Genomic DNA, 22,730 nt, shown 5'->3' on the forward strand with positions numbered 1-22,730 from the left:
TTCTGTATTCATGTATTCTTGCTACGTGACTCGCTTCCCCATTTGATCCCAATTTTATCAATTTTACCTGAACAATTCTTATTGGCTGACCATAGTTTTGTCCATTTTTTCCCCTACCTTGGACCCACCTCACCTCGTGGTTTTGCTCCACAAAAGTCCCTAGAAAAGACACAGTCCTGCGTAACCCACTCGGGCCTCCCTTCTGTCCCTCTCTTGGACAGAAGCTTTGTTTCCCTCAATAAATATATTCTGCTCTTAACCTCCATTGTTCCTAAAATTCATTCTTCAATCTGTGATGAACTCATCCCAGATATCATTCAGGTTGAGAGTTTTTATTTTCCTGTATTACTTTTAGGGTCCAGATTTTTCCAGGAGGGTTAATCAGAGGAAAGAGGAGAAAGAGTCCAGGTTAACAGACAAACAAAATTAGTTTTCCCAGGGTCATACTAGGTACAGCGTTTCATGATCTTTATCATTAACCGTTATCAGAACCAACCAGGCAAAAGTTAGAGGTTGGGGGAACAGAAAGATGATGTGAGAGATAAGCCCGCCTTCCCCTTGGGATCTTAGTTAATAACTGATCTTTGTGTAATGATTTACACGATGTTTCTGCATTGCAAATCCATAGGCTCTGAACACAATCCTACTTGTTCAGTAGGCAAAGCAGGTGTTATATTGGATCATTTAATAGGTGAGCAAGAGGAGCTGAGAGCTCAGGGAGTAACCAGAAGTCACAAGGTAGGCAAGCTCTTGGCTCTTGATCATACACTTTTTCTTAATTCACACCACCTGCCTGACTCTGGCTGAGAAGCTGTCCACACACAAGAAAAAATACAACTAACATTATAATGGCATGGTGAGCGCCAGGCTTGGTGTTACAAACAAGAACTGTTACTGGAGGTCAGAGAAAGGCTAACAGATCTTCCAGGTGCTTGGATCAATTCAAGCCCAGCCTTCAGCCAGTCTTAAGCGAGTCTGTCCTCATGGGGTCTTTGGAGCCAGGTCTCTGGTTCAGCCTGCGTCGCAACCTCAGAACCCCCTTTAAACTCTCTTCATGGGTGAAATTGGATTTTCTACATATGTCTATTATTTAGCAGGAATGTCCCTCCATGGTAACCTAATACCTTTACCCTATTAAAGTGCACATACCTCAAAAGACCCATAAGGCAAGTATTTCTCAAACAACTCTGGCCCAGAAGCAAAAGCCCTGTTTCCACTCATACATTTTAGCAGGGGTCCCCTCTGTATTCTAAGATGTCATGTATGACTTTTATCTCCTATTCACAATAGACACATTTTTGTTTTAATACCAAAGTCTAACTTCACATTCTCAAATTTGTTTTGTTTTGTTTTGGAGGGTTGTTAGTTTGAGACAGGATCTCACTATGTAGTTCAGGCTGGCCTTGCCTTGAACTTACTGTGTAGTCCAGGATGGCTTCGAACTTGCAGCAATCCTCCTGCCTCAGCCTCCCAAGTGCTGGGATTACAGGTGTGCGCCACCATGGCCAGCATCCCATTCTCAAATATGTGAGCAGAGTTATTGTTCTAGAAGGAAGAGCATCCTGCACTTGGTGGCACACCCCTGTAAACCCTGTGGGTAGCTACACCCCAGTTTGAGAAGCAGTCTATGGGAATTTCAGGCCTGCAACTAGATTCTTCCTGCCCTCACCTATTCTTGCACATAAATGAGTTTGAACCCAACCCAGTAGTATGATCTATTCTCATTAAATACTATTCTGTGTACACTCTGCCCTCATAGTCAAATTTATGAAAAGTTGGTCTTATTCACAAAGACATTCTGAAAGGAAGGACAATAAAGATATAAAGATATAAGAGGAATATTCATAGGTAGCTGTAAAAAGTACAGAGATCTTAAGAAAAATCTTGGATACAGACCTGCCAGCTACAACAAAGCAAAAATGAAAAACGGGTCATTTTACAAAGCAACATCTTAGGCTCAATACGGTTAAATGACTTGGTTAAGGTCATCACCAGTTTATAGAAAATTCAGGCGAAAAACCCATATCACAGTCTGCTTAGTCCAGAATGTATAGATGATGCAGGAGTGAAAGCTAATCCTGTAAATAAATATCTACATTTCCTAAAGAAAAATGTAAATGACAGGCCATGGAGTGGAAAAAGTAAGGGATGAAGTTAAATGGAGGCCAAAACTGCAAGTATGGTCGCATACATGGGAAGATAAACAGTCAAAGTGGCGGGGTCCTGTAGATACAGGGTGGAGCGTCTAAATGGAACCATTTGGAGCCATGTAAACTGGGACTGACTTCATTACGGCCTCCCTCATGGGACAGAACCGCATGTCAAAACTATTTGCTTTAGTCTCTTGACAGATGTGTTTTCTTCACTAGTCTCCACGAGGAGTATGAGAAGGGTTGCGGGGGTAATCCGGGGGTCGTCAGGCAGTGGAGTGAAGTTGGGGGATGGATGGGAACACCGCTACAAATCTTTAGGGACAGGAGTTTCAACACAGAGGACAAAGAAGATTCTAGGGACTGTATTAGGGACTGTATTTACTCCCTTCTTTGCATAATTTTTTTTTGAGACCCCGTCTCCTTACGTAGTTCAGACTGACCTTGAGCTCGGAGGCGATCCTCCTGCCTCAGCCTCCCAATTTGGTGTTGGAATTACAGGCATGCACCATCATTTCTTTGCATAATTAACCCTTGTGGAAATACCTGTCTGTCCTAGGAGAAAAGGAAGGTCCTCCGGGCCCTGCGACACTGAGGTCCCCCGTCCCCGATCCGGAAGGTGGCAGTAGGGGGCAGTGGCACCACGGAAGAAATCTCAGCTGCAGGAGTTTTTCTCTCTGCAGAGCAACCCAAGGTCAGCAGCAGCCGAAATCCACAAAAACTGACTTTAAAAGTCCTCCTAAGAGCTGCATCTTTCCAGTCCCCAAAACAATCGCTCCTTGTGCCCCAGGACACGGCGTGCGTTACACACTTAAAGCAGTTTCCACAGAACCGCATTCAGTTGGGTTTAAGCTCTGGGGAAAACTGGCAGCCTCTTTGTGAGTTTTTGAAAAAATTAGTTAGAGGGACAATTAAACCTTTATGGGCCCCAGAATGTACCTATGCAGACATAAATAAGGATCAGTCTTCATCACCGGAGAATCCGCTTTCTGGCAGCAGATATATTTTTCTGCCATCGCAGTGCAGAGTTGAGCTCACGTCTGAGACCATTTTGATTAGGGCAGGTGACAGGGGTCAGGCTGTGCAGTCAGAACTTTGACCCGCGGGTAGGCACGGGCTCCCTCTCAAAATGGACACATCACAGGCCCTGGGCTTAGCTGGTCTTAAATAAATCACATAAACTCCCAGAGCCTTTCCAGAAAGCTGCCAGGATTTTAGGCCAAGAAAACTCATCTTTCTCTTTCCTTGTGTTACTTTGGGCCAAAATGGTCCATCTGTCAGAGTCCCGGGTCCTCTTACGACACAATACAATGCATTCACATGTTTACGGCACAGTGTCCTTGAATGGTCCGCCTGATTTTTTTTTTTAATCCAATAATATCATTAAATGCACCAGGGGGCTCTCTTCTTAAAGAAACTTTTGAGGGAACTCTTTTGTTAAGTGAAGCTGTCTTTTGTAAGACAAATAATCGGCCATCCATTTGTTTTCGAAATCTGAGATTTCACATAGGAGATTTTTCTTAAACCAGGGCCCACTTGAGGGCCCATTTTCTTTGATTTTTCTGACTTTGGCAAAGATGAGCTTTTTCTGAACGGACGTTATTGGGTAGAGATGAAGGAGTCTCAAACGCTTGAGAAATCAGTTTCAATGATTCATGTCATCCATAATTCCCTAAATTATGCCGAGAGCAAAGTAGAATGATCTGACACACACATAAAACCCAACCTCATAGATTTGAGAACCACTCTATTTGAAGTCAGTCCCAAAGGGAATGCAGAGAGCAAGAGTCTGAGGGGACATTATTGTAGGGGTTTTTAAAAACTTGTGGTAAAATAGCATAATATTTATTGCTTTTACCACTTATAAGTGTATAACTCAGTGGCATTAAATAAATTAAATTCACAGTGTTGTGCAACCATCACCACTATCGCTACCCAAAACCTTTTCACCATCCCCAACAAAAACTCCTCACCCATTAAACAATAACTTGCCCTTCCTTGCGCCCCATCCCCTGCTAACCTCTACTTTCTGTCTCTATGAACTGTTTCCCACTTCGGCTTTTCTTTGGGACTTTTTCCTTCCCACGGCTTGGTGAGAGAATGGGGAGAGATGCGGTCATTCTCTTCCCGCCTCCTAGAGCCTCCCCTCTGCTCCACCAGCAGTGTCTCTGAGACGAAGCCTGCGCTCCTGTGAACGGTTTAAACTTGCAGAGGGGCTGCAGCCCCCCGCGGGAACAAAAGGAGGTCACTGGGTCTGAGTCTCTGTTACAAACTCAGGAATGGCAGGAATTTTCTGCCCTCAATAGTCTGAGGAAGTGGAAACGCGATGAGCTCCGTGGCTGTTTTGGGGTCTGAAGCCTACGTGGGGCCCAGGCTCACTGCAGGGCTCCCTGCTTGGGCTCCTGCCGGGCTAAGAAAATGGGAGTGCGAGAGTCACACAGGGCTCCCGCGGGCACCCTTGGATCCCATGCTATGGAATTTCTCAGTGAAAAACACGGGCTAAACCACTCCCAAGCCCTGCAGAGCTCACATCTCTTGTACCCACTTGTGGCCAATGGAGGTACACGAAAAATGACTAATACCCTTCAGTTGGGGTTTTACTTATGATACTTGGAAACTCAAAGCACCCCCTGCCCCCACCACCAATCAGGGTAACAAAAGAATCAGCTTGTGAAATAACTGATTTTTGCCACTTCAAAAGAACTCTTTGGGGACCCACAGTTTCCCCACCGCAAGTCCAGCACTGTGAGCCTGTGGAAGGCCCTTAGGACAACCCGTGGCAGGGTAAGTTCACGGCTCGGGGAGTCACCTTGAAGGCAGGAGGCCTGGGTTCCTTCACTGCCCAGTTGCTAGTGACCCTGGACTAGCCACTTCTCTATTGGCTTTGTTTGCTTCATGTCAGGTAGAAATGCCCTCTAACTCAGAAAGTATGTGTGCAGTGAGGGAGGGAGGAGGTAAGGAAGCAGGTCTTTCTGGTGTCTAGGATTCTTCTTAAGTTTTCTTGGTTTTTGAGACAGAATCTTGCTACATATTTCAGGCTGGTCTTGAACTCACTCTGTAGCACAGATTGGCCTTAAACTCATGGCAGTCCTCCTGCCTCAACCTTCTGAGTGCTGGGCTGGATTACAGGTGTGCACCACCACATCCAACGCTGAGATTCTAGAAACAGGGTGCAGTGTCATTTGTTTCCTACAGAGGTTAGCATTCATGAAAAGAGTGGATACAGGGAACAGGGAGATTTAGGGGAAAAGGAGAGTGGGTGGATGTGTTTTTAGAACAGATGAACAATGGAGTTTTAGCTGGATCTTTAGGCAGAAATGGAAACAGGCAACTGGAGTTAAGGAGAGAGGTTGGGATTCACGGATAACAAAAATGGAGTTATGGGGCTGGGGATTTAGCTCAGCGGCACAGCGCCTGCCTGGCAAGCACAAGGTTGTGAGTTCGATTCCTGGTATCGGGAAAAAAAACAACTAACAAAAATGGAGTTAGAATCATGGTTGGTAGGCAAAATAGTAATAACAATACCAAGCAACACAAATCAGAGCTTATCAGGCGTCAGTCCCTGGGGCATGATGGGGGCTCCACATAGATGTGCTCCTATCAGCTGGGCGTGGTGCTGCATTCCGGTAATCCCAGCACTCAGGAGGTTGAGGCAGGAGGATTGTTGCAAGTTCAAGATCAGCCTGGACTACAAAGTGAGCTCAAGTCCAGCCTGAACTGCACAGTGAGACCCTGTCTCAAAAAGACCAAAAAAAAAAAAAAAAGATGTGCTCCTATCATTCATACAGCCCTATAACAAAGATGACTTTACGCCTCTTTGCAGATGAGGAAAATTTGTCCAAGGTCACACAGCAGGTAAGAGGTGAGACAGGAGTGGATTCCAGGGGAATCTGACTTCAGATCACTTGGCTGGTCTTTTATATCAGCTCCTGAAACCATGATGGTGGAGGAGCATGAGAGAAAAGAAACACTGGGGGGCAGAAAACTGAAAAGTAGAAAGGACTCCTCTTCTTGATCAGCTGTCATCTAAAACCAGATTCTGAGACGATGACTGTGAGTTAGAAGCAAGAACCATCCAGGCGTATTTAGCGATATGGCCACCTGAGCTGGCTCTGACTAGTTACACAACAGCGACACCATAATGTATGGAGTCTCACCACGTCCTAGACAAAGGGGACTTCACGTACGGTACTTCATTTAGTCCTCTCACAAGGATCCTGCCGAAAAGGGTATTAGAGCATTCATTTTACAGGGAAGGAAACCGAGGCCCAAGAGCTTAAGAAGTTACCCAGCTAGGTCTCAGAGCTGGGAACGTACAACCAAGCTGTGTGCTTCCAGAGCCAGCCCAAGAATGACCTCCCCCGCTCAAGCCGCCTTTCCTGATTGCCTCACTCATCAGTCGTGAAATGAAACATCCTACTCCCTTCTACTTAGCTTGTGGTTGACACCAGTATAGTATTTGAAGTCAGCGCTTCTGGAGGTTACTAAGGAGTATCAGCTGCCTTGAACCAATGTTTCTTATGTGCATATTTGAGTTAATTTAGTCCAACTACAATAAACTGTCTCTTAATCTTTTTATTTTTAATTTTTTATTAGTATATGTTTGCCGTACGTATCATGTTCACAGTCCTGTGTGGAGTTGGTACATGTACATAGCACATTTTAGTTCCATTTTTCATCCCCTGTCCTTCCTCCCATCTCTTAAGCCTCTTCCCATTTGAGAAAGCGCTATTTTCCTATTTCCGGTTGTTTCTTTCTTTCTTTGTTTTGTTTTGTTTTGTCTTTTTTGAGACAGGGTCTCACTATGCAGTTCAGGCTGGCCTTGAGCTCACTTTGTAGCCCAGGCTGGTCTCGAACTTGCAATGATCCTCCTGCCTCAGCCTCCCAAGTGCTGGGATTACAGGCGTGCACCACCACGCCCGGCTTATTTTCCTATTTCCTATGATGCGTTTTGGTTTGTTCTTTCTTTATATAGAGGCAGGCCAGTTCACTCGCCAAACCCAATTCCATGGAGAAGTGTGACTGGTCTAAGTATCCCATTTCCGTTACAGTGATTGGTTCAGGCAAGAGCACATGACACAAGCTGGGCCAATGAGATACAAGAGAGATGGCAATATTTTCCACTCTACTCCTGCCCGCGCTCCGGGCAGTCTTGCTGTGTATTTTTTGCTGGAGGATGGGAGGACTTGGACCTGGATCCTCCCTACCTGGAGAGGGGCAGTGAACCCCTGAACCTCGGCCTGCTGTCACCGATTCCCCATCACTGAGGCAGTGCATTCTTTATTGTTCAAGCCAGCTTGATTTGGGGTGCCTGCAACTCCCCAGCCTCCACCGGAAGGTGAACCCCATGAAGGCTCAAACTGTGTCTGCCTCGCATAGCATTAAGCAGACATGCGGGATGGTGCAGCCAGACAGAGCTTTTCAAATCATCTACCCCAGGTCTCCTCACTTTTCTGCTCTGTAAGGACAAGAGAAACAGGTGGCTGTTAGGAAGTGAATAGCAGTAGGTGTCCTTCTAATTAGGTTAGACACTGTCTAGTGCACTCAGCGAGGATCTTGTCTCTGTGAGGCACGCATCCCCAGAGGGGCTTTGATGCCTCCCTCTGTAGGACCTGGAGCATGGACATCCAGGAGGATCGGGCCAAAATAAAACTTCATCTTAGCTGATGACAAAAATGGAGACTTAGGATGAAAGATATTATTTATTTATTTATTTAGTTGTTTGTTTTTAGACAATCTGCTGTATTATTTAGGCTGGTCTTGAACTCATTATGTAGCCCAGGCTGGCCTTAAACTCATGGAAATCCTCCTGCCTCAGCCTCCCAAGTATTGGGATTACAAGTGTGTGCCACCATGCCCAGCTGAGTTTTATATTTAGTTTATTTTGTGCTGGAGATTGAACCCAGGGTTTCATGCATGCTAAGCACATGTTTTACCACTGAGCTACCTTCAGCCCCAGGATCTCTTTCTTTAAAAGAACAATATACTATCTTTGTAATAATTGGATGATGTTTAATGTTGGGTGTTTTAATGAATAAATTATGGGAAATACAAAGTTATAACTCCAGGGGCCTTTGGCATGGAGGGGTCCATATTGCGTCCCTCGGTAGACACTGGGCTGAAACTCTGCCTAGTTTAATTTCCTGGGAATCAGTCTTTCTAAAAACTCAAAATTGCTGAATGAAAAATACAAAACATTGGCAGGTTTCACCACTCCTTTACAACGCATTCTGTAGCTCTTCTCTGTGCTTTTTCCATAATATTTTGTTTCTTTTAAAATTCAATTTGGAGAGGAAGGGAATAAAGAGAATTAAGATATATTAAGTATATGTACCTACTCCCTAAGATGAATGTAAACATTTTATACTGCAAACATCTACTAATACAAAATAAAATAAAGCCCACTTTGTTGAGGTATAATTTTCATAAATAAAATGTGCAAATTTTAAGTGTGCATCTTGGTGAGTTTTGAAAAAATAATACACATGCAATCACCACCACAGCCAAACAAAATATTTCCACTGGCTCCCAAAATTTCTTTGCGCCACCCCTTTTTTAGGGGGCGTTGAGACAGACTCTCTACGCAGTTCAGGCTGGCCTTGAACTCACTGTGTATCCCAGGCTGTCCTCAGACTCGCAGTGACCCTCTTGCCTCAGCCTCCCAAGTGCTGAAATTACAGGCGTGCACCATCAAACCTGGGTTTCTTTGTGCTCATTTTCTTTCTTTTTTTTTTAGTCTCTTTGAAACAGGGTTTCGCTATGTGGTTCAGGCTGGCCTTGAGCTCACTTTGTAGCCCAGGCTGACCTCGAACTCGCAACGATCCTCCTGCCTCAGCCTCCCAAGTGCTGGGATTATAGGCGTGCGCCACCACGCCCGGCCATGTGCTCATTTTCAATCAGTGTCCATTTTCTTATCCCAGGCAACCATTGATCTGTTATGTTACTATAGATTAGTTTTACAGGTTCTAAAACTTTATTTAAATGAAATGATACAGTATGCAGTTGTTTTAGGTAGCGAGGATTTGCATAAAATGCCACTGACTATGCAGCTTAAGCAACAGAAATTTATTTTCACAGCCCTGGAGGCTAGAGGTTCAGGATCACAGTGTCGGCAGGTTTGGCTTCTCCTGCGGCCTCTCTCTTCGGCCTGCAGCGGGCTGCCTTCTCCCTGTGTCCTCCTGTGACATTTTTCTCAATGTGCACACATCCCCCCTGCTTCATCCTCTTTCGGTAAGGACACCCGTCCTGTGAGGTAAGGTCCCATTTTTTGACCTAATAAGTGTGTGACGGTTTCTCATTGTGATTTCAATTTGTATAACCCCGATGCCCAATCATGTTGGGCATCAGGTACTTACTTGTCATCCAGACATCTTACTTGTAAAGTATATATGCAAATTTTTTGCCTTGGAGGAGGTGCTAGGGATGGAACCTTATGTATGCTAGACAAGCACTCTACCACGGAGCTATATCCCCGGACCCTTACTTATTACCTTTAGTTTTTAAAGACTTTTTAAAAGAGCAGACTTCATTTCACAGCAAATTTGAGAGAAAGATCCAGAGATTTGCTGTATACTCCCTGTTCCGACTCAGGCACAGCTATCCTCATTACCCACCTCCCCTGGCATTGTGGTGCAGTTGTTACCACTCATGGGCCCAACATCAACACATCATTATCACCCAAAGACCGTACCTAGGTTTAGGGTTCGCACTTAGAGTTGGGTTTGGACAAAGGTATAGTGACAGGTTCCTACCATTCCATGATCATACAGCCTCACTTTGTAGCCCAGGCTGGTCTCGAACTTGCAACAATCCTCCTGCCTCAGCCTCCCGAGTGCTGGGATTACAGGCGTGTGCCACCACGCCTGGCCTAACATTTTTCATAATATTCCTTCTAATGTTCTTTCATTACCTGTAGACTCACTAGTGAAGTCACTCCTCTCGTTTTTGATTGGTGCCCTTTCTCTGATTCCTCACCCATGTGGCCAGTTACATCAGTATTAATGAAATGCTCAAAGAGCTGGCTTTGGACTTTATTGGTTCTCCATTGCTTTTCAGTGTTCTACCTCATTAATTTCTGCTCCGATCTTTATTATTTCCCTACCTCTGCCTATTTTGGGTTCTGTTTGCTCGTCTCTTTCTAGTTCCTTAAGGTGGAAGCTGAGGCCATTGTTTGGAGAACTTTCAAGTACCAGTTTAGTAACACAAATTCTTAGACACTGTGCTTTCATTTTCATCCCATCCAAAATACATTCTAATTTCCCTTTTGTATTTTTCTTTGACCCATAAGCTATTTAAAAGCCTATTATCTAGATTCCAAATATTTGGGGATATTCCAAGAATCTTTCTATTATTGACTTCTAATTTAATTCCACTGTGGTGAGAGAACATGCTTTTTATGACTTGGATCTTTTTAAATTTATTGAGACTTGTTTTATGGCCCAGAATATGGCCTATTTTGGTAAATGTTCTTTGTGCATTTAAGAAGAATGTGTACTCTGCTATTGTTGGATGAAAGAGTCTATAAATGTGTTAGGTCAAGTTGATTGATGGTGTTATTCAAACGTCTATATCCTTGTTTATTTTCTACCTACTTGTATGTCAATTATTTTGAGGTAATATTGAAATTGCCAAATATGATTTTGATGTATATATTTGTCTTTGTAATTATTTCCATTTTTGCTTCATATATTTGGAAGCTCCGTTATTAGGTGCACAAAATTTTAGAATTCTGATGAGTTGATTCCTTTATCATTATGAAATGACCTTCTTTATACATAGTAATGTCCTTTGTCCCGAAATCTCTGTTTGATATTGTCATTCGATCTTTCATTTCATGTTAACATGGTATACCTTTTCCATCCTTTAATTTTTTTTAACGTATCTGGTCTCTATATTTAAAGTCCTCTTATAAGCACCATATAATTTAGTCTTGCTTTTTTATCCAATCTGACAACCTCTGCCTTTTAATTAGAGCATTTAAACCATTTACTTTTATTTTTCACCTCAAAGAAATATGTGGGGTGTTTTGTTTTGTTTTGTTTTGTTTTAGTTGTGGTAAGATACGCATAACATTTACCATCTTAACCATTTTAAGTATACAGTTCAGTCATGTTAAGTGTATTCACATTGTGCCACCAATCTCTAGGACATTTTCACCCTGCAAAATTGAAAGTCTGTGCCCCTTAAACCGCTTCCTACTTCCCTCTTCCTCAGCTCCTGTTTCTGTTTCTGTGAGTACTCTAGGTAGCTCATTCGTGTGGAACTATACTGTATAGATCATTTACTTATTACCCTGAGACATGGTTTTGTTATGTGGTGCAGGCTGGTCTGGGACTCCTGGGCTTGCTCAACTGATCCTTCTGCCTTAGGCTTCCAAGTAGCTCAGCCTATAGGAACATGAACCATGGCCATCCAGGATTCACTTTTTTTTTTTTAACTGGGAACTGAACCCAGAGCCCTCCCACTGAGCTACAGAATCAGCTCTTTGTTTAGTTTAGCTTTTGTTTGTTTTTTGTTGTGTCTTAGAGACAAGGTCTTGCTAAATCATCATGTTGCCCAGGCTGAGCCTGAACTCACAATCCTCCTGCCTCAGGCTTCCAGAGTGTTAGGATGACATGTATGTGCCATCACAGCCAGTTTAGAATGTACTTTTAATATGATTAACAGATTTCATCTTGTTTTTTTTTCCTATATTTCTTCCATTTCTTCTTTTTCTCAGTCTTCTTTTGGGTTAATTGATATTTTATGGCTCTATTTTATGTCCATTCTTTGTTTAGTAGCTATAATTTACTGTTCAGTTGTTTTAGTGGCTGCTACAGGGCTTATAGTATAGGAATATCTCATCACGATCTGTCTTCTCCTCTTGACATACAGCCTAAGAACCTTACTACAATGTACTTCCCTGTCTCCTTTTCTGACCTTTCAGCTTTCATTGTTACACTTTGTACTTATACATGTTATAAGCCACACATTATGTACTTTTTGTGAAAGCAATTATCTTTGAAAAAGATGTACACTGTTTTTAAAATTTTTTTATTTTTGGTACTGGGAATTGAACTCAGGACCTTGCGCTTGCTAGGCAGGCACATGTGCCACTGGGCTGTATCCCCAGCCCTATAAACTGATTTTTAAAACCTTGTGTTTTGCTCTCATTCCTTTGTGTAGATCTTTGTTTCCATTTAGTAACATTGTCCTTCTGCTTACAGATTTTCTTCAATAATTTCCTAGAGTGCAGTTCTGTTGGTGATGAAGTCTTCCAACTTTTGTGTGTCTGAAAGGTCTTTATGATACTTTTATTTTTTTTGTTTTTTTCCGGTACTGGGAATCAAACTCACGACCTTGCGCTTGCCAGGCAGGCACTGTGCCACTGAGCTAAATCCTCAACCCCTTTATGATACTTTTAAAAAGATATCTTTCCTGGTTTAGATTTAAATCTCAGATTGACAGGTTTTTTTCTTTTTTCTTTTTGGTACCAGGAATTGAACTCAGGATGCTGCACTTGCCAGGTAGGTGCTTATGCCACTAAGCTATATCCCTGGCCCCAGTTTTTCTTTCTTTCAGCACTTCAAATATCTTTCTGTGTGCTCCTCTCACATGTAGTGTTTCCAGTGAGAAATCTGCTGTTAGCCTTACATTTATCCCTCTGTATATAATTTGTTCCCCACTACCACAACCCTGACTGCTTCTAAGGTTTTCCCTTTGTCACATGTATTGAGAAATTTGATTACACGTGCATTCGTGTCATTTCTTTAGATTTCTTTGAGGTTCACTGAGCTTCTTGGATCTATGGGTTTATAGCTTTCATCAAATAGAGAAAATTTTGGACATTATTTGTTCAGATAATTTTTTTGTACTCTCCTTCCTTGTCAGGGACTCCAGTTTATACCTATCAGGCTGCTTGAAGTTGTCCCATAGTTTGCTGATGCTTTTTTTTAAACTACTTTTTTCTGTCAATGTTGAATAGTTTCTATAGTTCTGTCTTCTTGTTTGCTATTTTCCTTCTCTGATATCACATTATCTAATCTCTCAGTGTAATTTTCATCTTACTCACTGGTCTTGTTTTCATTGTTTTGCTGTTTTGTTTTGTTTTGCTCTTTTGTGGTACTGAGGCCTGAACCCGAGAGCCTTGAACATACTAGGCAAATGCTCTACTGCTGACTTACAACCTGAGCCCTTTTTAAATTTTTTGTTTTGAGTGGAGGCCTTGCTAAATTTCCCAGGCTGACCTTAAACTTGCCACCCTGCTGCCTCAGTCTCCTGAGTAGCTGGGATTATTGTCATCCACCCCTGTGCCGGGTACTCATTCGTGTTATTCACTGTGGTTTTAATCTCTAAAAGTTCCATTTGGCTCTTTTTGTGTGTGTGCGTGTTTTTGAGACAGGGTCTCGTTATGTAGTTCAGGCTGGCCTTGAACTCACTTTGTGGCCCAGGCTGGTCTCAAACTCCCAACGATCCTCCTGCCTCAGCCTCCTGAGTGCTGGGATTATAGGCGTGTGCCACCACGCCCAGCTTTATTTGGCTCTTTTTTATATAATGCATGTTTTTAATATGTAGTTATAACTATTGTAATATCCTTTCATGCTCATTCTAACATCTCTGTCGCTTCTAAGTCATTTTTGATTGATTCATTTCTTTTCTCATTATGGATTATACTTTTGCATATGTGGTCATCCTTTTTGTTGTTGTTGTTGTTTTGTTTTGTTTTTTTTCCGGTACCGGGAATCGAACTCACGACCTTGTGCCTGCCAGGAAGGCGCTATGCCGCTGAGCTAAATCCCCAGCCCCTGGTCATCCTTGATTAGATGCCTGATGCTATGAATGGTACCTTAGTGAGTACTGGATATTTTAGTATTTCTATAAATGTCCTTGTGCTTTGTTACCAAATCCAATTAGATTGCTTGGAAACAGTTTAACCTTTTTATTTATTTATTTATCTATTTTCTGCTATGGAACCCAGAGCCTCATGCATACCAGGCAAATACTCTGCCACTGAGCTATGTCCCCAGTCACACTTTCATAAATTTTTATTTTGAGATAGGGTTTCACTAAATTGCCCAGGTCAGGCTGGCCTTGAACTTATAATCCCCCTGCTTAGCCTCCCAAGTAGTTGGAAATATAGGTACATACCATAATGCCTGGCTATTATTCCATCTTGACTGAAAGCAAAAACTCTTCTTTCTCTCCACTTTTTTCTTTTCTTTTTTTGAGACAGGCCTTGCTATGTAGTCCAGACTGGCCTTGAACTCACTATGTAGCCAAAGCTGGCCTCAAACTCACGGCAATCCACCTGCCTCAGCCTCCCAGGTGCTGGGATTACAGGCCTGCGCCACTCCACCCTTCTTCTCTTCACTTTCTTCTCCTTTGTAACAACTAGAATAGTGCTGGACACACGGTTGACTCATTCATTATCTGCTGGAGTTAATTCACCTTTGTAAGTAACGATACACAGCAAGTTTGTTTAGAAGTATGATAGCAGGTGATTACGTTAAAGTCCAATAACAAATTCTTTTCATTCTTGCTGAAATGAAGACCAAATTCATTTGTGAAATTGCATAAAGATAGATTTAAAATTTTTGTGATATGCTATATAGAAATGGTTTTTAAATGTGGACCTGCCTTCCATTATTTTTACGATGTTTTCTAACTTACAGTAAATGAAAAATGCAGACTCAGTGCCTGTTCAGCAGAAGCCACATTCAGTGTCACCGCCAGAGCCTTCTTGGATCCCTGGGACATGGTAATACTCAGTAGGTAGGGGACTGGGGATTTAGTTCAGAGGCAAAGCACCTGCCTGGCAATTGCAAGGTCGTGAGTTCGATTCCTGGTACCGGAAGAAAAACAAAACAAACAAACAAATACTCAGTAGGTGTGCACAGAACGATTGAATGAACAAATGTGTTTGGGGTAGCATGCCTTTTACTTCATCAAACAAGATAATTTATTACACGAACATCCCATCTGAGATAGCTAGCTTTCCATTTTATAATTTGAGGCTGTGTTGGTTATAGATTCTTGCTTTTTCTGGCCTCTTTATAATGTGTTTTGTTAGCCCTCACTTTGCAGCATTGTTTTGACAGATGATGTTAAAGGTGTGTGTGTGTGTGTGTGTGTGTGTGTGTGTGTGTGCGCGCGCGCACGCGCGTATGTGCTCATGCGTATCATGCACAAGTTCTGAGGATGGAAACCAGGGCCTTTACATCAAGCAATATCCCCAGCCCTTTTATCATTTTTTATTTTGAGACAGGTCCTTACTAAGTTGTTAAATTGTCCAGGTGAGATTTGAACTTGGGATTCCCCTGCCTCAGCATCCCAGAGTGCTGGAATTGCAGGTGTGTGCCACTGAGCCCAGCTCTGATTTGTAAATCTTTTTTTTTTTGTGGTACCAGGGATTGAACTCCCGACCTTGCGCTTGCCAGGCAGGCGCTTATGCCACTGAGCTATATCCCCAGCCCCTCTGATTTGTAGATCTTAAGGAGGAGATTTGACTTACGCTCTTGGCAGCATCAGACTCACCTAACGCCTTGACTCCTAGCTTAATTCTTGGGGAATCTCGGGGCTGTCATCGTTCTCAAGTTGCCCATCTTGCTCTGATGCCTTTCTGTGGCCCATCCAAATCTCACTCATCCTCCCAGTCCTGCTTCAGCCTTCCTCTGTGGAGCCTTCTCCTCCTACCACAATCTCACCCTTCTGCCTGCTCCTCAGAACGTGTCTTTTCCAGTCACTTGGTATTTAATGGACCATGCTGCTGCGTCATACTCTTTGTGTATATGTGGGAGCATCTGTCTCTACCAGTGTGGAGCCACCTTCAGAAGAGAGACTCAAGCCAGGCTGGTGGCACACACCTGTAATCCCAGCATTCTGGGAGGCTGAGGCATAAGGATCACAAGTTTGAGCTCAGCTTGTACAACTTAGTGACCCTGTCTCAAATTTTTAAAAGTTTAAAAAAAATTTAAAAGGTGGCCTACATGTGCCCAACATAGTGATAACAGCGACTGCCATAACCACCACTTATGGAGTACTTATTGTGTGCCAGGCCGTATTCTAAGGACTTTTAATGAATGAGCTCAGTTCATCTTCATCCATTTTACCAGGGTAATGCTATTATTATCCTACTCTCCAGCTGAGAAAGTGGCAGCCCAGGGGAGCTGTCACTTGCCCAGGTTGCTAGCAGAGCCAGGATTCAAATTCAACCTCTCTGGCTCCAGGAGCTGAGCCCACAACCACCACACTCGCCCATGGCACCGGCATGCAGTAGTTGTTCAATAAATATTTGTTTGGAGGTGATGGAGATTGAACCTAGGGCTTCACAAATGCTAGACAAGTGCTTTATTGCCGGGCTACACCCTCAACTCCATTTCTGTTAAACGAATGAACATGTGGAGGCTTGGTCTGTGCGGGAGACTCAGCAGCGGAGACCCTGTCCTGTTCCTTTCTCTGCTTCTCTCTTCCCATCACTATGGGAACATCATTGCTGTTGATTCAAGAGGGAGGGCCTGTGTGGTCCAGAAGGAAAAAGAGCGGATGGGAAGTGGATGGCTTCGCCCCTCTTCTGCTTTCCTCCCTTGGAGGTTGGGCAGAGAGCAAGTCGGAACAGTTCTGCTTCCTGCCACCCGCTTGCTCCGAGAAGCAGCCCCCAAATGGGAGCAGGGAAAGTAGTGGGGGCAGCGGTGTCCTCAGGATCGCTGGTTTCTGGGGCCCTCGCCTCTCAAGGCTCAGTCAACCGGATGTCCCCTTAGCTTGCCGGAATTTGGCTGGATTTGCAGAGATAAGATCAACCTGACCTTTAATTCCCCAAATGCAATTTATGGGCTTGCCTCCTGTGTGCTGCAACACGTCTGGCTATCCCAAATCTGGTAATTATTTATGTAAACACAGCATCCTGCCTTTGTGGATTATAATTGCACTTGAACAGCAAGAAACAAGGGCTTACCCGGTAGGGGCTGGACTGAAATGCTCCTTTTGAAAACACTCACCTGAGTCTTTGAAATCTTCCCTGTGGCTCGTGGATAACTTTAACCAGACAGGAGGAAAAAAAAAAAAATTTTTTTTTTTTTTTTGCCTGTTCTTCCAGCAGGCCTGGGCAAATTTATTCCCCAGCACCAGTAGGTTCTGTAGGGCCTCTCAAAGCAAGGGGTGGATGAAGTGTTCCAACCATCCTGGCTGGACCCACACTGAGAGGCACGAGCCCTGGGCTGGAGGCTTCCGAGGGTCTCCTCATTGTCTGCTGGAACATGAATTTTACACCCCTGCTAAGAATAAACAGGATTAGGAATTTTATGCTGTTTGGAAAAGAGGAGAGGTGGCTGGCGAAAGAGAAAGGTCTTTGCTTTTTATTCATGCTGCGAGCTCCCCAGGAGCATTTGCTGTACATACACACAGGAGAGCCAGAGGATTAGGGCAAGAAAATGAGCTGATTGAACCAGATGGTTCGGGAAGCACTCCCAGGAGGCCACTGGGGAGGATGAATCTGCATCTTTAAATAACATTAATTTCTGAAAGGCCCAAATTGTTTCCTAAATTGCTGCGCTGAACTCCTAGCTTTCATCTATTTTTATGGCACCTCTCCTGGATGCAGGCAGGAGCTGCTGCATTCTGATGAACCAGCTTTGGAGAAATCCTCCACGCTGAGAGTGGCCAGAGAGCCAGGAATCCGTTTCCTGAAGGAGAAAGAAATCTTTAAGAATCAAAGTGCCCTGAAAGACAGATTTCAGCAGAAACCACTACCCCTGGGTGATCTGAACAAACCAGAAAGTTCTAAGACCAGCTTGGGACACTCATTTGCTCTGTAGCCAGGGGCAAACCTCTTAACCTCAGTTTCCCTATCTGTAAAATGGGGTTAATCACCGTACCTGCTGCAGGAGCGCTGTAAGGTTTTAATTGGGTAATGGTTGTGGAGCCCTTTGATGTAGTAAGTTTTATTAACTTGCAAGGGATTCCCTGAGGCCAGCAAAAGCAGTTAAACCCAAGAGAAAAGAAAGGCATTAAAGCACAAGCAAAACTCTGCTGAGCTGAGTGTTTCACCTCTAGCTCTAATTTCAGAAGTGTCGAGGCGGGCCGATCCCCAGTGAAAGGAAAGCGAGCATGGGGCTGGAAGCTATCTGAAAGTTTGGTGGTTGGATCCAGGAGGGCAAAGTTTGGCCTGTGACTTTGCTTGCTAGAACCCTAATCATCCTTTGGCCTCACTGTCTCTTTCTAAGAGCAAGTCCCCAGTAAGAGTGATGCTGGTGCTAATCCGAGCCCCTTGGAATTGGATTTAGAAACCCCCAGCCTCTGGCCTCTCGATTTCCAACAATTAAGTAAAGACAGACCTCAAAGTCTGGTTTCTGGCCAGGGCTCCTGATCAGAGGAGGTTTGGGGGAACAGCACCCACCGAAGACCAGAAAACTGAGGTTTTGTTGAAGCCTCATCCTCCAACCCTCACGCAGCCCAACTTTGACTGTCAGGGCACCTCTGTGCCTCAGTTTCCGACTCCACAAACAAGATCCTAATCAGATACCCTTGCTTTAAAACCCCAAATAATAAACAATATTTTAAAATATTAAAAAAGCAATATTTAAAAATTGCAGGTGTGGTGGTCCACGCCTGCAATCCCAGCACTTGAGAGGCTGAAGCAGGAGGATCGCTTAGAGTTTGAGGCCAGCCTGGGCTACATAATGAGTTCAAGGCCAGCCTAGACTACAAAATGAGACCCTGTCTCAAAACCAAAGCAGAACAGAAAGGCCCAAATAATGAAATTTAGAATAATGCAGAAGTGCACTTTAAATTATAAAGCATACTCAGAACGTTAGCTATAATAATAGTTCAAACCCCTACTTTTTTGCTTCAGTAATATTTAAAAATTTCAGTTAGTTGAATAATTATTCCCCAAATCATCTTATACAGTCCAAGGCACCCCACTGTCCTCTTCCTCCCTCCCTTCTACTTCTGCTCCCCTCTCCTCCACATTGAGGGCCCACTAATCAGCCAAGGAGCCCGAGCATCAGCTACATGGACACAGCCTGCTGGGGTGAGCAACTTGTCCCAGTTTGCCAGGGACTGCCCCAGGTTTAGTACTGAAGATCACGCATGCCAGAGCCCTCCTCATCCCAGGCAAACTGGGATGGTGGGTCGAGGTCTTCAGGCCGCTTGGAAAGTGGTGGCGCTCTTCTGCAGGAAGCGGCTGTTGACCCGGCATAGGTATAGTCACATAGGCATCACAGGAACTGTGTAGAGGGAGGGACCTAGAGACGGCCCAGGAGATGGAAGACCCTGGGTCTACTTCTTGGTTCTGTTATTCTCTAGTGACCTCAGAGCAGGCCTGGCCTCGGTTTCCTCGCCTGTAAAGGGAGCTTGAGATGCGTGCTGCTGCGTGGGACCCATGAGAGGCCGCCACAGTGTGAAGACGCCGAGGACCCGAGTGCACCTCTGCCCGTGGGATGCTGCTGCTCGGCGCCCACTGAGACCTTTAACATCCTTTCTCTGCGACAAACAAGGATGGGCTGGGGGTGCTGGGGGTTTAGCTCAGTGGCACAGCGCCTGCCCGGCAAGCGCAAGGTCGTGAGTTCGATCCCCGGTACTGGGCTAGGAACGCACCAGCCTCTGGCTAACAGTCCAGGGCTGTTTATGTTTCTTGTTTCACTTTCCTTCCTCAAACCAGCATATTACACCCCTGAGAGTCAAAACTGTACTTTTCCAAGCTTATCTGGTTCAAGTTTGTCAAAAATGAATACAGAGTCTAAAAAACAAAGTAATTTAAAAGACCTACTGTTTCCTTTATCATAATTTACCAAGCTCTACATTTTTAGCGTGGTTTTCCATATGTATGTCTAATTTTATGATATAAAAAAACCTACAAGAAAAGGAAGAAAAATCATATTAATTATACATGTGTTTTTGTCCTCGTCCATATCCCCCACCTGAATCACTGCCCCTTTTTTTGACCTTTTTTAGACGGAACAGATAAATGGGACTGGAACTGGTTTCAGCCAAAGGGAGGGCTTCTTTGAGGGTAGGGTTGATTTTTTTCAGAGTATCTTTGACAAGCACTTGTGTTAATGAAAGCAGTCTTCTCATGACAGATCAGAACCTGGCTTTTACGGCATTAAAAAAAAGTAATTTATATTGGGAAGAAATGGGAAACAATGATTAAATCAAAGCCGCCCTCAGCAACCTCCCCTCACTCGCCCCCTCTGAAAACAGCCCTGTTTCAATTTCGCAGCTGAGCTCAGCCTGCCTGCTCCAGACGTCCAGATCTCGCACTCTATAAATCGTCTCTGCCCTTGCCCCGGAGTTGCTGACTGTATGTATTTTGGGGCCCGGCATTAATTCCCTCATCTTTGGCTGGTGACATTAAGATTTGTAACTGATAGAATGTGTTTTTAATGTATTTCCTGCAGGTTACTATTAAAGAAACGTAATTCTTCTGAACTTGCAAAAGGTTCTGCTTCCATTTAAGAAAAAGAAAAAAAGAAAGGAAGGTCTTATGGGAAGAATTTCCCAGCAACCTCCAAATGGACTGGGCAGCGGAGGGGTCAGGGGCTCCGGAATTCTCTGCTTATCTCCACTGCTCACTCTCCCCTCCCCCAGTCTTCTCTTTCTCTGCACCTTAGTTTTCCTGGGTATGAAATGAGGATAAATATTTGTCTACGAGATGAGGGTGTTGTAAGGATTAATTGGTTGGTGCTTCGGAAAGCCTTTGAAGATGAAAGACACTCTCTGCAGATGCTAAGTAAACTCGTAACGTGTCTGGTTTTAATGAGCCAGGTGAAGCCAGTGGGATGCCTGGGGATTAGCTGTGCCTAGCCAGGAGCCTGCCTGCATGGGCCAGACAAAGCTGGGTGGTGCTTGCCTCTGGTTCCCTGGGCTCCGTCCGTCTCTGCTTCCGCTGGCTCTCCGCGCACTGGTTATCTAGAAAGACTGTGGAAGCAAAGGCACCGAGGTGGAATTTAACCCACGCAGTAGATCCCAAACTCTGTGAACCGTGCTCATTGCTTTTCATTCTAGCACATGGCTTGGCAAGTTACTTACCTGAGTCTTGGTTCCTCATTTACCAATGGGGATAGAGCTCCCACCTTGTGAGGTTGTGGTGAAGATTTATTGTAGGAATGGTCCACAGCAACTAAGCACTTGTTGGACATCAGGTTCTATGCACTTTGTACTCCTGAGCTCACCAAATTCCCACACTAACCCTATGAGAAGGGGACTGCTGTTCTCACCTCATCCTGCAGCTCACACAACCGAGGCACAGACAGATTACCTGGTAGCTCACCCAAAGCCCAAGTCATTAAGTACTACCTAGTGGCTGGCGAAGCGGATACTTAGCAGGGCTCTGGACTCTTCCTGATTTGTAAAGAGATGTCCCACGGAGGTGTGACAGGACAGGCCCCGGGAATGTAGGCGCCAGAAGAGAAGGGACTGGAGTAGACCCAGACAGGGCTCGGAGCTGTGCAAGGACGCCAGGTCCGTGTGCACCAAGCCAAGGAGCGGGTTCTGCTAAGGTATGAGTCTAGGCCTGCTCAGGTGGCCACATCTGAGATGCACAATACTTCGTGAGAAGTACTTCATGCCAAACCCAGTACCTCAAAGACAGTCAGAGCTATGCAGTTTGAACGCTGAAATACTGGAGCTCCTGGGACTGTACTATGGCGTCAAGGACAGGTATCTTGGGAGGTGTGGACTGCATCGTTGCTATCCAGGCAATCAACAAAGCAGGGGATCAAAATGAAGCAAAACACGTTAAGACTAGCCCAAGCAATCATGCACTCCCATGAGCATCCATCGAAGCCCGAGGGGAAACAGAGGCCTGAAGGAAGAATGATTTCACTCCCAGCACTGTGACATCACAGCCCAGGCACTGACACAGGAGAGGAACCAGCTGAAAGTGGGCCGGGGAAGCCCCTGGTCAGAACAAAAATATCTTCAGCAACTGCTGTTGGTGATGGAAAGGGAAATGGAATTTTGTCTAAATATTATGTTGTTTTGAAAAGTCTGACTAATGTGAAAGTCCCTATTTAAAAAGGAGTTGACTCTACATTGAAATTGGTTGGCGTTTCCACACCCACATGTTGACTAAGGCCTTGAAAAACAAACTTCCTGGTAGATCCTGGTTCAAGTCACCTGGGAGGGAATGCTTCACGCTACAATCCACGAGCTGTGAGCAGAGGGGCCGGGCCAAGAAAAATCCTGCGTCTGTGTTTATGAAAAAGCAAACAGACCCCAAAAGGAGGCCCAGGTGTGAGTTGGCGGTGGGCACGGGCCCTCCAGGAAAGGACACAGGGCTCCAAGGAGGCCTGAGCGCAGCTTCTCTGGGACCCCACCCAGGGAGCCCGTTTCAGGGCCTTTCTCAGAAACAAGAAGAATGGGAAAAGGGAGAGGAGCAGTTTGCAGCCTTCTCTGGTCGAGCACTCACTAACCACCGTGTCACCGGTGTCCTCTCGGCATGGCCATAAGAAGCACTTGTTCATCAGTATCACAAGGTCCCTGCGCCAGATGCAGCTGGGCCTGGGAAGTTAAGTAGGGGGACTTCTGTCCCTGTGTGTCCCAGAGAGTTTCTATTTATGCCACTGTCCCTGCATAGTTAACGATAATTTTCTCCTTCATCTT

At 44.6% G+C, this 22,730-nt stretch overlaps 3 long non-coding RNA genes across 5 annotated transcripts in view; 1 reads left to right on the forward strand and 2 right to left on the reverse strand.

Moving 5' to 3' along the window:
- Positions 1–20,555, forward strand: part of LOC102023631 — a 22,657-nt gene extending 2,102 nt beyond the window's left edge. Inside the window, exons 2-5 of one of the 3 annotated variants that reach the window (XR_001235052.1) lie at positions 12,626–12,655; positions 13,899–13,978; positions 14,801–14,886; positions 19,431–20,230. This is a non-coding gene — a long non-coding RNA (uncharacterized LOC102023631). Of the gene's footprint in view, positions 1–12,625; positions 12,656–13,898; positions 13,979–14,800; positions 14,887–19,430; positions 20,231–20,346 lie in introns of those variants that run through there. The other 2 variants (XR_001235051.1, XR_261840.2) reach the window with 2 other exon arrangements.
- Positions 17,454–22,730, reverse strand: part of LOC102023395 — a 20,085-nt gene continuing 14,808 nt past the window's right edge. The window contains exon 3 of the long non-coding RNA XR_001235053.1: positions 17,454–17,806. This is a non-coding gene — a long non-coding RNA (uncharacterized LOC102023395). The remainder of the gene's footprint in view (positions 17,807–22,730) is intronic.
- On the reverse strand, positions 20,858–21,404 carry LOC102023192. The gene is made up of 2 exons (XR_001235054.1): positions 21,156–21,404; positions 20,858–21,044 (listed from the first exon to the last, which is right to left on the reverse strand). It is a non-coding gene; the product is annotated as an uncharacterized LOC102023192 (long non-coding RNA).

This window comes from Chinchilla lanigera, unplaced genomic scaffold, assembly GCF_000276665.1.
Source record: "Chinchilla lanigera isolate Chin_1 unplaced genomic scaffold, ChiLan1.0 scaffold00036, whole genome shotgun sequence".
Lineage (NCBI taxonomy): Eukaryota > Metazoa > Chordata > Mammalia > Rodentia > Chinchillidae > Chinchilla > Chinchilla lanigera.